This window comes from Amphiprion ocellaris, chromosome 7 (genome assembly GCF_022539595.1).
Source record: "Amphiprion ocellaris isolate individual 3 ecotype Okinawa chromosome 7, ASM2253959v1, whole genome shotgun sequence".
NCBI classification, from domain to species: Eukaryota; Metazoa; Chordata; class Actinopteri; family Pomacentridae; genus Amphiprion; species Amphiprion ocellaris.
This window is the reverse complement of record NC_072772.1, coordinates 32,535,382-32,549,423: the sequence shown is the minus strand read 5'-3', so window position 1 is coordinate 32,549,423 and position 14,042 is coordinate 32,535,382.

Sequence of the window (14,042 nt, the reverse complement as noted above, 5' to 3'; positions counted from 1 at the left end):
TCAGTAATAATGTGTGTGTGAGTGTGTGTGTATATGTGTGCAGCAGTGTGGTCAGGAGGATGCTCGTCTAATTTCTGTCACATTTAGGATTCTCTATCAGCCGAATTTCATGTTAAAAACACAGAGGAGCTCGTAGAATTAAAATCCTCTTGCAGCCATTACTGCCGCACTTAGTGTTTTAGTCTGACTGGTCATCACTTAGACTTTCTAAAGAAAGAAGGAAAAAATAATTGGGTTCTTTTTAGAGAAGCGGGTCGCTGACCAGTAGATTCAAATTAGTACAACTGCTGGGAAAATTGGGAGTGGAAGGGAAGGTGAATATGTAATGGTCTCTGCTTCCTTGACAACCTCTCTGAAGTAGCAGCGAGTAGAGCTTTAACTCTTAAACTGAGCTGTCCAGAAGTTCTGACAATCCTGCAGGTGTGACTGTGTTCACCTGGTTTAATGACAGGAAAAAAAGCTAAACAACTCTGCTAGTTTTGAGGTTTTGACCCCAGTTTAGTTTCCTCTTCACCTGAGCCATCAACAAAAAACAGGCAATAAATTAGAAGCCAACAGCCGAAGGGGTTAGGGAGACGTTTAATGGCCTGATTATGTAAGGTGAATCATCGTGGCTCCTTCCCAAAGCTGCCTCGTCGCCTCCAGCTCTTCACCGCAGTGTGTCACTTCACATGAAGTCACACCTGCAGCTGTGGAGGATGTTCACTCTGGAAACGGAGGCTGTAAACAAACAGGTAAACTCTGAACAGGAAGCAGCATCGCAGAGGAGGTTGACAGTCTCTTCTCGCCCAGCTGTTACCAAATTATAGTAATAATTGTAATCATTTTTTTGTGTAGCACCTATCTAACAGAAGTCACAAAGTGCTTTACAATAAAACAAATTCAAATGAATGTCTGCCAGGTGGCGCTATGACTGTGACTGTGAATGTCATCAGGACCAGAGTCTGATCACACATAAAATCTGAGGCAGACTGGACCATGTTTCATGGTGAAATGTCAGAATTCCCCCGGCCACCATTTCTATGCCCTCAGACTTTTGCAGGGCATTTTGCTAACTTTTGATCCTGGCCAACTTTCAGCTCTTTCCGGGTTAACCTATTTGAGTTGTCAGCTTTTGATAGTGTCCAAAAATGACATGAAATCGTCCAAAATGTGACACATAATTCAAAATGGATCACTTCCTGTTGTGTTTTGGGTATGGGTGTCAATTATATTTTTGTGCGTCTTGATGAGTTGCATACACTACTGTTCAAAAATTTGAGGTCACCCAGGCAACTTCATGTTTTCAACTCACACTTTTATCCATGTGCTAACATAACTGCACAAGGGTTTTCTAATCATCAATGAGCCTTTCAACACCATTAGCTAACACAATGTAGCATTAGAACACAGGAGTGATGGTTGCTGGAAATGTTCCTCTGTACCTCTATGGAGATATTCCATTAAAAATCAGCTGTTTCCAGCTAGAATAGTCATTTACCACATTAACAATGTCTACACTGGATTTATCATTCATTTAATGGTATCTTCATTGAAAAAAACTGCTTTTCTTTCAAAAATAAGGACATTTCTAAGTGAACCCAAACTTTTGAATGGTAGTGTATTTGTACCAAACTTCATAGGTCAGATGTACTGGCCGTAGTAGATTTTTGAAATTTTGCAGGGGGCACTATTGAGCCATTCCCCTAAAATATAAACTTTTTCACAAGTCCTGGTGAGTGTGCAGATTTTCAGGCATTTTTGAGTATTTTTAGGCCCTCACAGTCCAATTTAAAATGCAAATTGGATCTTAAACATGCAATATAACACGATGAAATAGTTACATGAAGTCAAGATGAGTTTGTTTTTCCTCTAGTAAAAAAAAAAACCCCATCATTATTGGCATTATGAAAGTAACTTAACAAGAGTATTTATTTTGGGTTGAAGACCTTGTAGTGTTATATATGGTGTGATTTTACCTGAGAAATCTACATTTTATAAATTAAATTTATTTCCTGACTTTAATACATATTAAAACTAAGACCCTGCAGTGTTATTAATTATGGAGAATAACCTAACTAATGCAATAATATAGATTAGACCCTACGGTAATATTAATTATGGAGCTTAATGTAGCTGAATTAAATATACAGCTAAAAACCTCACAGCACTATTAATTATGGAGACTTTAGAATTAAAGTTTTGACCCTACAACAATAATAATAATAATTATTTTTATCATTGTTATTATTTCTATTATTATTATTATTATTATTGACTTTGAGCATAACATCCTAAAAACTACAAGTTTATGCTGTAAATTATAATTATTTTCTCTTTCTTTTAAAGTGATTTGTGCATGTAAATCAAAAGTTATTTTGGAGAAAAGGTTTTCTTTCTGGACTAATTTTTCACGTTCAGTCAGACTCAGTTTTAATGTCCAGCTGATGAGGACATAGTTTAAAAAAAAAAAAAAAAAAAAAGCAAGCAGCAACGTTGAAATGAAGCTATAAAGTGAAATTATGAAAATATTAGCATGTTGGTAAAGATATTTCTAACATCCTTTATTTACTTTCATGTCTGCCACAGCAAAGTATTTAAGTAAAATTAACTTGTTCTGGTGCATCTGCAGCATAAATACACAAGTTCAGGAGGACAAAAGAGCTCACAGTGCTTTATGAGGTTGATATTTCACTAAAATCTAAATAAATTTTAGTGGTTATTCACTATTCAGTAATCAAAACACCATGTAAAGTGTGTTTACTATCTACAGCCCCAGGTACTTGGTGGTAGAAAGGAAAAGAGGAGTAAAAGTGCTTTTGATTTTTAGCATTAACTCTTTCTTAATGCACCTGTTTGTGGTGATAAAACCTGATATTAATCTTGACGAACACTCACATCAACAAACAAGCCTTTAGAATAAAATACGTGTTCGTGAATCATTGAGCGACTTGTGAAACGCTTCATTCTGCCTCCATTGGAGCTGCAGTGGTTGTTATTCTGGACGCATCTTTTATGGAGGAGATAATAATGTGATGCCACAGGTGCTCAAGCTCCTCTCAGGGGAAGCTCATAATAATAATAACTTATTTGTAGAGCACTTTTCGGAATGCTTCAAAGATTGTTTATGTGAATTTAAATAAGGTCATAGAAAACAGTAACAAATGTTGAATTAGTCACGAAACAGCTGTGGAAAGGTGAGTTTTGAGCAGATCAGTGGAGTCTCAGGAGAGAATATTCTGTCGTCCAGGTCCAGAGTTTGGTCCTGAGTGGTGCAGACAGAAGTTTGGCTTCAGAGGAGCAGAGATTGTGGTGATGGAGCAGATTTGTGGAAGGTTTCGTGAGTGAAGATAAAGACTTTGAGATGGAGGAAAAGGAAGCAGTAGTGATGTGGTCACATGAGAGGCGTTCTGGATGGACTGGAGTTCATTTTAAAGATGCACGATGAACAATCACGTTGCTGTAGTTAATTCTGAGTGTGATAAAGGTGTGGATCAACTTTTCTGGAGCAGAGAAGGAAAGTACAAGCTTTATTTCTGGGAAAACAAGCAATTTTTGTTGATTTGACTGACTGTTTCATGGCTCCTGAAACTGTTAGGAAACAGATTTTTTAATTTGATTTCATTTTTGAAAGTTGTTTGTCTTTGATTCTTCTTGATTTATTAATTGGGGCCATATTGGAAACGAGAAGTAGAATACCAACAGAAAGATTCTGTTCTCACCCAGCTGTTGTCACATAATAATAATAATACTGGCAATTTATTTGCATAGCACCAATGAGATATATAAGATAAGACTTTATTAAGTGCTTTGTGGTAAACAAATTAGACAAACTACAAAACTAAATTCAAATCCAAATTTGACATTTCCCTTTTTTCTACACCATAAAAAGATTATGAAAATAACTTTACAAGTGTAAATATTGAAGTTAAGACCCTGTTGTGTTATATATGATGTGTATTTACCAGCGTAATTCACATATTAGGGATTAAAGACCTGAAAAATGATGTAAAACACTACTTTACCTGACTATAATGCATATTAAAGCTGGAATCTTAGAGTGTTATTAATTGATTTGTTGATTGAAACCATATTGGAGAAGTTGAATATCAGTAGAAAGATTCTGTTCTCACCCAACTGTTGTCACATAATAATCCAGAAAACAGCGTCAAAGTGCTTTACAGTGAAGTACATAATAAAACAAATTAAAATAGTCAAGTCAAGATGGGTTTCTTTGGTCTCTCCAGCATAAAAAGCCAACAAAATAATCTAACAAGTTTAAATACTGAAGTTAAAACCCTGTAGTGTTATTTATGGTGTGATTTTGCCAGAGTAATTCACATATTAAGGAATAAAACCCTTCATAAATGATATAAAACATGACTTTACCTGACTGTACTGCATATTAAAGCTGAAATCTTCCAATGTTTTTAACTGACTTGTTGATTTAAAACCATATTTGAGAAGCAGAATATCAGTGTAGATGTTGTGGATGTGATGTCCTCAGTGGATTCAGCTCGGTCAGACTGTATCTTAGCAACAGATGAATGTGTTGGTGCTCTTGAACGCTCGTCTGTCGCTGTTCAGCTCAGAGGTCGGCAGGTCAGAACTCAGTGAAGCAGGTTCACTTCATGTTTATGAAGCACAGACTGACATTTCACCGACCGAGCAGCTGAACGCAAGACCTCACCGCTTTCTGGGTTCGTATTTACTGCTTCTATAGCAAAACTAGTCAGTCATTTTCTTACATTGTTCATTAAAATTGTCCATAATAACATGCAGGTCAACATCTGGGTACAAAAAAGGATCATTTTGTGTCAAATCATCATATTTTTAAGACATTTTGACACTCAGAACTCTGCTCGGATCAGAATATCTACCAATATTATTGGTTCTGTGGTTCACTTATAAAAGTCTGTTCATTTTTGTGACCAAGTGTTTCATATTAAACACTATTCTACATGGTTTTTGCATTATTATGACTTGTAGCCACATATGGTTCTGAAAATATCACCAGTTGACTTCTGCATCAATTTTTTTGTTTAAGCATGCTCAAAAATGTGAGTTTTCATGACATATTTCAACTCACCCATAATCTGAGGCTATTTGATCTGTTTGTCTGATGATGCAGATTCTGAATTAATGTCATAATAAGAAATAAGTGTGAACATTTCAGGCTTTTATCTTTAATAGTTCATGAAATATTGTCATTCAAACATCGCTTCAGACTCCTCTGTGCGACAAAATATGCTACAAAAATGGACAGTTATCTCGAAAAGTACTTCATATATTCAGCTAAAATTTCATTTTAAATATATATAATTTATGATAAATAAACTTGAAAGTATATCAGAGATGGTGGAGCAGAAGGGAGCTGATGATTTGAGATGGAATAACCCAACATTTAACAGTTACTTCACTGTTAAATCGCTGATGGACTTTTACCTGTAGAGGGAAACAACGTCTGCAGCATTAGCATAATTGTTTACGTACTTGCTTGTGTATCTGGGGGATTAGAACATATAAACATACATCCACTAGGAGGCACATTACAACCTAATTATCACTGGCTAGAATAACAGAGTGTCTTCCATGTGAACTTCAACTTCTGTGCATTAAAATGAATGACCTGCTGTACAGAAAGCTGTCAAAGACCAGAGGGAATCCTGATAAATGTGTTTTAAAGGAGATTTTTCTTACAAGAATGGCTCAAAGAAAGTGACACCTGCGGAATATACGCCTGAGATTTACTTTAATCAGATCAAATGTATCAGAACTAATAGGAAAGGACAGCAGAGTGTGGAAATCAGCAACATTAACAGAGTTAGCAGTGAGGGAACGTGTCACATGTGGAGGTGTTGGAGGTAAAAAAGACGAGCGATGCCAGGTGGAGGAGGAGAGTGAACACATTTACCAGATTTTGTAGAACAGGTGATCCTCTGAGGCAGATAAAACCACCTTCACATGGATGGATGGATGGATAGATGGATGATAGATGGATGCATGGATGGATGGATGGATGGACGGATGGATGGACGGATGGACGGATGGATAGATTTTTATAGTGTACTTAGACTGTTTAATACGGTTTGTTATTGTAAATAGCAGCAATTTTACACCTTGTCATTTCCAACATTTTTTGCACATTATTTCCTCGACCAGCAAGATTTGCATGTTAATTCCATGTTCTTTTGCACAATGGTTTCCTTATTTTTCTCAAATGTAACACGTTAGTACTTTTTAAAATGTATATAACAGCAGTTCTGCAGTTTTATTGTGAATACCAGCAGTTTATGCACCTTATTTCGATTTACACATTAATTGCACATTCTTTTGCACTTTTTTCCTTGTTTTTTATTCATAATACACTAGACAGATAGACAGATGAATAGATTTTATAGTGTATTTAGACTGTTTAATACAGTTTTGGTTGTGTATACCAGCAAATACCAGCAATTTTGCACCTTTATTGTCAAGTCCAGCATTTTTTACACATTATTTTTTTTCAACCAAGAAATAAGGTGCATACATTTTGGTATTTACAATATTGTTTTTATTGTAAATACCAGAAATGTATGCACCTTATTTCTTCCAACAGCATAGTTTACACATTAGTTGCATGTTGTTTTGCACATTTTCCCACTTGCTTTTCTTAGATAGATTGTTATGCTGTAGTTTTTTTTTTATTGTAAATACCAGCAATTTTGCACCTTTATTGTCACTTCCAGCATTTTTTGCACATTATTTCTTCCACCAGCACAATTTGAATGTTAATTCCATGTTCTTTTTCACATTGGTTTCCATATTTTTCTCAGATGAAACATGTTAATGCTGTTATTTTTAATGTATATACCAGTAATTCAGCACTTTTATTGTAAATACCAGCAACTTCTGCACCTTATATCTTCCAAAAAAAAGCACAGTTTGCATGTTAATTGCACATTCTTTTGCACACTGGTGTCTTTATTTTTCTTAATTATACTACTGATACCTTGAATTTTCCCGAGGTGATGAATTAAGTATCATTCATGATAGAAGAAGATGAGGAAACAATGTGCAAAAGAACGTGCAATTAACATGCCAATCTTATCGAAGAAATAAGGTGCAAAAATTGCTGGTATTTACAAAAAAAGGTGCAAAAATAGTTGTTTTTTACAATAAAATAGAGTGATAGAAAGGTGCATAAAGGTACAATGTGGAAACAGAGCCAGTAATCAGTATATTGGTCAGGATGAGTGGTTTTATTGAGTGTTAAGAAGCTGATTTAAAGGGAACAAACTGGTGTTTTCCCATCGTGACAATCAGGAACATTATTTGAGCAGAACTGATCCATCACAGCGAGGCTCTGGCGGAAGGTTCCGGAGGTCAGATGTGAGCTGAGGCGTTGCAGTAGCCTCCGTCCACAGACAGCCTTCTTATCTCACACCTGCCGGCGCTGTAATGCATCACGCCGTCTGAAGGTACCTGACTGATGCAATATGCGTCCGTCTGGGCTGGGTGCAGGTTCTGCTGCTGTGTGAGTCGGGCTGCAGGAGGAGGAGGAGGATGAATAATAAATGCAGTCTGAAGTTTGGATCCAACGTGTTCAGACTACTGAGCAGAGCCGAGGCCTTTCTGCTGCCCGGCCGAGTCGATGCCAATGATAAGATTTGGTGAGGAGGGGGGAGGTTTTTTCTTTTTTCTTTCTTTTTTTTTTTTTTTAGATGGGGGTGGTGTTGTAGGGGTAATGAATTGGAGGACCAATTCTCACCTCCCTCCCCTCCCCTCCCTCCCTCTGCAGTGGTCTCTCTCTCTCTCTCTCTCTCTCTCTTTGCTTTTTCCTCTCTTTGCTTTCTTTTTCAACCAGCGCGCCTCGCTCCAGCCAGCCTGCGGCAATGTGAGCGTTACCATGGCAACGCGGACCTGCCAAGGACCACGGCGATGGAGAGGGAGGGAGGGAGGGAGGGAGGGAGGGAGGGAGGGAGGGGTGCAGCTCATCAATGTCTTACAGTCCCCCTTCCCCCTCCCCCATCAGACACACACACACACACACACACACACACACACACACACACACACACACACACACACACACACACACACACACACACACACACACACACACTCTGCAGGCATGCTGTTGAAAGCACAAACATCACAAAGGGCTCGAGCCTAAAAATCTGCAGCAGAGAGACTGAAGCTCTGCTGTGTGGCTCCTCCTTTGCTCTTTTTTTTCCCTGTTTGACTTTACTTTTCTCTAATAACAAAATACCTCATCTATCTGTCTGTCTGTCTGTCTATCTGTCTGTCTGTCTGTCTGTCTGTCTGTCTGTCTGTCTGTCTGTCTGTCTGTCTATCTATCTATCTATCTAATGAAACCAACATGTAAAAGAATGTGCAAATCATGCTGGTTGAAGAAGTGAAGTGCAAAAAATTGCAGATTTTTACAATAAATGTGCTAAAATTGCTGGTATTTATGATTTAAAAAAGCATTAAAAAAGTCAACATACAGTGTAAAAATCTAAATAATAATAAGCATCTATCTTGAAATTGAAGGTTTCCAGTAGCTCACACATGTTACATTTAAGAAGAATAAGGAAACTACTGTGTTAAAGAACGTGCAAATGGTGCTGATGGAAGAAATAAGCTGCAAAAATTGCTGATATTTACTATAAAATAGCAACACTGCTGGAAATTAAAATAAAAAAAGAACATTAAAAAGTAGTACAGTATAAAAATATCTATCAATCTATGAAAAACAAGGGAAAAAATGTGCAAAAGAATGAGCAATTAACGTGCAAATCGTGCTTTTTGAAGAAATAAGATGCAAAGATTGATGACATTTACAATAAAGATGCAAAATTGCTGCTGTTCACAATAAAAAAACAGCATTAACATGTTACATTTAAGAAAAATAAAGTCACCAATGTGTCAGAGAACATGGCATTAACATGCAAATAGTGCCAGTCGATGAAATAAGGTGCAGAAATTGCTGGTATTTCCAATAGAAAATGAGTATTTAAAAGTCTAAAAATAGAAACCATAATAAGCATCTGTCTATCTATGATATAATAAGCCTTTATTGGTGCTTCAGTGGAGAAATTTGCATTGTTCCAGCAGTGGAGCAAGAATTATGAGTAAAAAAATAAAAAATTAACCAAACATATGCTAGTTCAGAAAGTCTGCATTCTTCTACATGAGGAAGAAACAACTTACTACTTGCATGATGCTCTCTGTAATCATTCCTAATGAAATCACAGTATTGTAAGAGAACACATTGCTGTTCCTGTACATGTTTGTGCAGCTTTCGGTTCATTTCCAGCTGCAGCTCCTCTAATAAGTGCCTGTGCTGAGACTGAAAGGGTGACACGGATCGATAACTGGATGTATGAAGCTCTCGTGCACAAACTGACATGGAAACTCTTTTGATTGCGCCTCTTATTTTCCCCTCGCAGACAAACGGAGGGCAAGCTGCTGTTTGTGCGGCGCCTCTGAACAAACGTGTGTGACATTGCAGAGCAGATATGAAAGGCTGCGGCAGCCCGTCGACAGACAACCCTTACCGCACCAACAACTTGATTGCATACTAATGTTTTGCTATGACGCATATCCCTCCTTTTTTTCTTCTCTTCCCAGTCAACTTCCCTCCCTGTTTTTTTCCCTCCCTCTTCCCGTATCTCCCTGAGCTTCTCTCCCTCCTCGTCTCAATTATTTTCATACGTCTCCCTCCTGTCTTTCTTCCTTCCCTCCCACTTTGCTCTTCATGTTGTGTGGCAGTGATATGGCACCGAGCTGCTGCTGCTGCTGCTGCTGCTGCTGCTGCTGCTGCTGCTGCTGCTGCTGCTGCTGCTGCTGCTGCTGCTGCTGCTGCTGCTGCTGCTGCTGCTGCTGCTGCTGCTGCTGCTGCTGCTGCTGCTGCTGCTGCTGCTGCTGCTGCTGCTGCTGCTGCTGCTGCTGCTGCTGCTGCTGCTGCTGCTGCTGCTGCTGCTGCTGCTGCTGCTGCTGCTGCTGCTGCTGCTGCTGCTGCTGCTGCTGCTGCTGCTGCTGCTGCTGCTGCTGCTGCTGCTGCTGCTGCTGCTGCTGCTGCTGCTGCTGCTGCTGCTGCTGCTGCAGCATATCAGCAATTTTTGCAGCTTATTTCTTCCATCAGCACCATTTGCACGTTCTTTAACACAGTAGTTTCCTTATTCTTCTTAAATGTAACATGTGTGAGCTACTGGAAACCTTCAATTTCAAGATAGATGCTTATTATTATTTAGATTTTTACACTGTATGTTGACTTTTTTAATGCTTTTTTAAATCATAAATACCAGCAATTTTAGCACATTTATTGTAAAAATCTGCAATTTTTTGCACTTCACTTCTTCAACCAGCATGATTTGCACATTCTTTTACATGTTGGTTTCATTAGATAGATAGATAGATAGACAGACAGACAGACAGACAGACAGACAGACAGACAGACAGACAGACAGACAGATAGATGAGGTATTTTGTTATTAGAGAAAAGTAAAGTCAAACAGGGAAAAAAAAGAGCAAAGGAGGAGCCACACAGCAGAGCTTCAGTCTCTCTGCTGCTGCTGTATTATCCACCCACTACCTCTGCAGCGGCAACAAACAGGAATTCAACCTCATGGGCCAAAATGACACAAAAAAAAATCGCTCGTTATTCAATCAAACGCGTCAGAAAGTGGTGAAAAGTGTCCACCAATGTGCCCCCAGATGCCAGAATCACACCTGTGCAACAACTTACACATCAAATCATGCCACTGTGTTCTTGTTTCGCGTCTTAAATGTTAACAGATATTACAGATTTGCAATAAAAACACCACAAATTCTCACATTTCCTGAAACAGGTGAATGTTTTCTTAGTCAGGAAACATGACTCGACAATTAAAATCAGCGCCAAACAAGAATCCAAATTTCTCAGGTTCTCCTCTCTGAAGGCATCGATTCAAGATGTTTGCTGCTCAACATAAGGAAGTTAAAGATCGTGTTTTAGTGCTCTGTGAATGTAGCACGTCTGCTTTTCTGAGGCAGAGATTAGCTCTTATAGATTTTAGGATTTTGCTCTTTTTTCCTTAGCTGCAGTGGAATCTTTAACAGAACAAGTAGCAGAAAGCAGAACAGATCTTTTTCACAAGCAAACACCCCTGCGAGGAAGTTCTTCTTAATTATTTCAGACCGCTGACAGACAGAAAAAGTCAAATGCCAGATCGGCGGCGAACGCTGTGCGAGACGGTGTGATAGGCTGCACGGAGAATCTGTTGCTAAGCTCGCTGTGAACAAACCAGTCAAGTCTGACATATGTTTCCAAAGCAGCCCTCTTAGCAGCTTGCAGCAGTTGCCATGGAAACCCCAATGCCATTTCCCCCCATTGTTTGGACCGCTCGATATCCTGAAAGCTTTTTTCAGAGTCCTGGTATATTAAAGCCCGCAAGACCGACAATAAGAGACGCTTTTTTTGTGTGCAGTTTGTTGGTGTGTGATTGAACTGTATGTGTGCAGGGTGTGTATGAGTATCTGAGTTGTGTAATGCTGTGTGTGTGTGTGTGTGTGTGTGTGTGTGTGTGCAGGGTCATCTTCAGTCAGCGACAAAGGAAGATGTCCTTCATTTGACCTTCACGTTGAATACAGACGTGAACCGAGTCTTTGCTGTTGGAAGAGCTGAGTTGGATGGAAAAATAATGATAAAATATGTTCAAAAACATCCTCCCTTTCTTCTAGTTGTTGTTCAACTGAAGCACTTCGTCCTTTTTTGTCAGTTTTTTCCTTTTAAACTAAGCACATTGAATCCTTAAATCAGCTTCAGACTCAACATCTGCTGTAAAAACTTTGTGATTTTGACACATTTTAGCTGCAGACACATGAAATTATGCATTTTTTATTGTTATAATCTGCTATGTTTGAAATCTTTATTTAAACCTCCTTTTCACTATAAAAGAATGTGCTTCTGGCAAGAATCACTTTGTTTTACTTCTTTACCGTCATGTCATTTTTTGCCATTTTCCGTGCTGCTGTTTGCATAAAATCAGATTTTTCTTTTCCTCTTTCCTCTGACAGACCTGGGTTTAACTACAGTGTCACGGTGAAATGAAATGCTTTATTTCACAGACACTTCTCTTCCAAGTCATTTTCTAATAACTTCCTTGTCAGTTTCTTGGAATGAACTGTGTAATTTGGTGATATTAGTAAGAAAAACAAGAATTTCCTTAAAAGAAAACCTGCATTTAAATATTCATTGTTCACAGAATATTGGAATCATTTATCTTCATATACTTTATGTTGAATTTTATGCTGCTCATTGACAAAATTAAACATCCCTGCATGACTCAAAGAATGTTTGGGTGACATTAGCAATTAATGGGAAACAGAGCATGTCAGATAGTGTCTAGTTGTTCTATAATTTTGTAGAAATTGTGCAGATATTTGTTGGAAACTTCAAAAACTTTTAAAAAAAAAGTATCTGAAAATGTCAAACAGCAAATCTTCACATTAACTGCTAACAAACTTGTAAACGTAGCTTATTCTGAATGTTTTAGCTCCTCCCCATGTCTCAGTTTTTGTTCCGTCAGTCATAGTCCAAAGATCACGACCACAAATGATAGTTAGAATGAATATCGACCAATAAATCAAGACGTTCACCTTTAAACTTAACGGTTCAATAGAGCATCTGCACAGCCGCTGACGCTGCAACAATCCAACTGCACACCTCTTTCTTTCCTTGACTGATTAACGAGACAAGATACTGTGAGATGACTTGCTTCATTTACAGCAGAAACACTCTTCCAGCCCAGAGAACCGTCCACCTACCCCCGCTTGATTTCCATGTCATCAGACTTGCAAAATGAGATCGACGAACCATCAGTCGATGAAAACGGTACAACCATAGAGGTGCGATCCTAAGCAAAGTACTGAATGGTCCAGTTTATATCCCACACGCTTCCAGTTTATCAACCCAGTTACACAGAATCGAGTCACATAGAAGTGGCATCCCAGTATCTGTAGGAATAACCAAATGAGTTGATTTTTATGTCATTTTGTGAAGAAAATAGCCTCCAGCAGGCCGAGTGATGTTTCAGTTGATTCATAAATCATTCCAGGAAACAAAAATAGAACTTATTTCCATATTGGATTGTTGTGGACTTAATTATTTATGTTAAATGCCAATATTCAACGATACAGAAAGTCATTATGTGGAGGTAGATGTGGAAATCCAGATTTCTTCCATCTGGTTTCCACAATTTAATCCAACATTATGACCATTTTTCCCCCATACTGACCAGTGGTAATCATTGTGTGCAGATATGCTAGAAATGATGTTGAAAACTTTGACATAAAAAAAAAAAATGTTGCATCGGAACCTAATCTGGGATTATGCAGAATTATCCAACTCTGGCCTTCCTGTCTGGTGACCAAGGTTGGAATCTACTACAAGGTCGAACATGTCTCCTGAAATGACATTTATATCCAACTAAACTCTTTAAGAGTGACATTTGAACTCGTTGTCATAGTGTATTTCATATTTATAATAAATCTAAAACCTTAGAATGTAGTCCATCTGCCCCTCAAAACTTGACAAACTGGAAACATTTCTGTGCTGCTACTACATATTAAAGCCAAAAATATAAATAACTGTTACATTTGCAGCCCTCCATTGATTTTCTTGCGTTTATCTGAGGTCGGGTTATAGCAAAGCAAAGAGACCTAAATTCGTTTTGCAACCAACAAATCCTTTAGAAAACAACAAGTACTGTGGCTTCTTCTTGATGCATCCTTGCAGACAAATTCTCTCTGCTGACATTAGTTTTTCTTTACCTGCATGTAAAACTAACCAATATTTCAAATCATTCATTCCTTCTGCTGTTCTTCTTCTAAATACTTCATAGGCAGCAAGCCAACCTAGAGTGTTTTTTTTTTAGATTTTTATAGTGTGTACAGGTATGTGGATGTACATGTCTGCATAACTGTAAGTGGGATCAATAAAGTTGTTTGAGTTGAATTGGTGGCAGCAGGAAGCTAAACAGGAAGTTCTAGACATCTGTCACTCCAGCAATGTTTTACAGTTCCTCCTGGTGAATCCT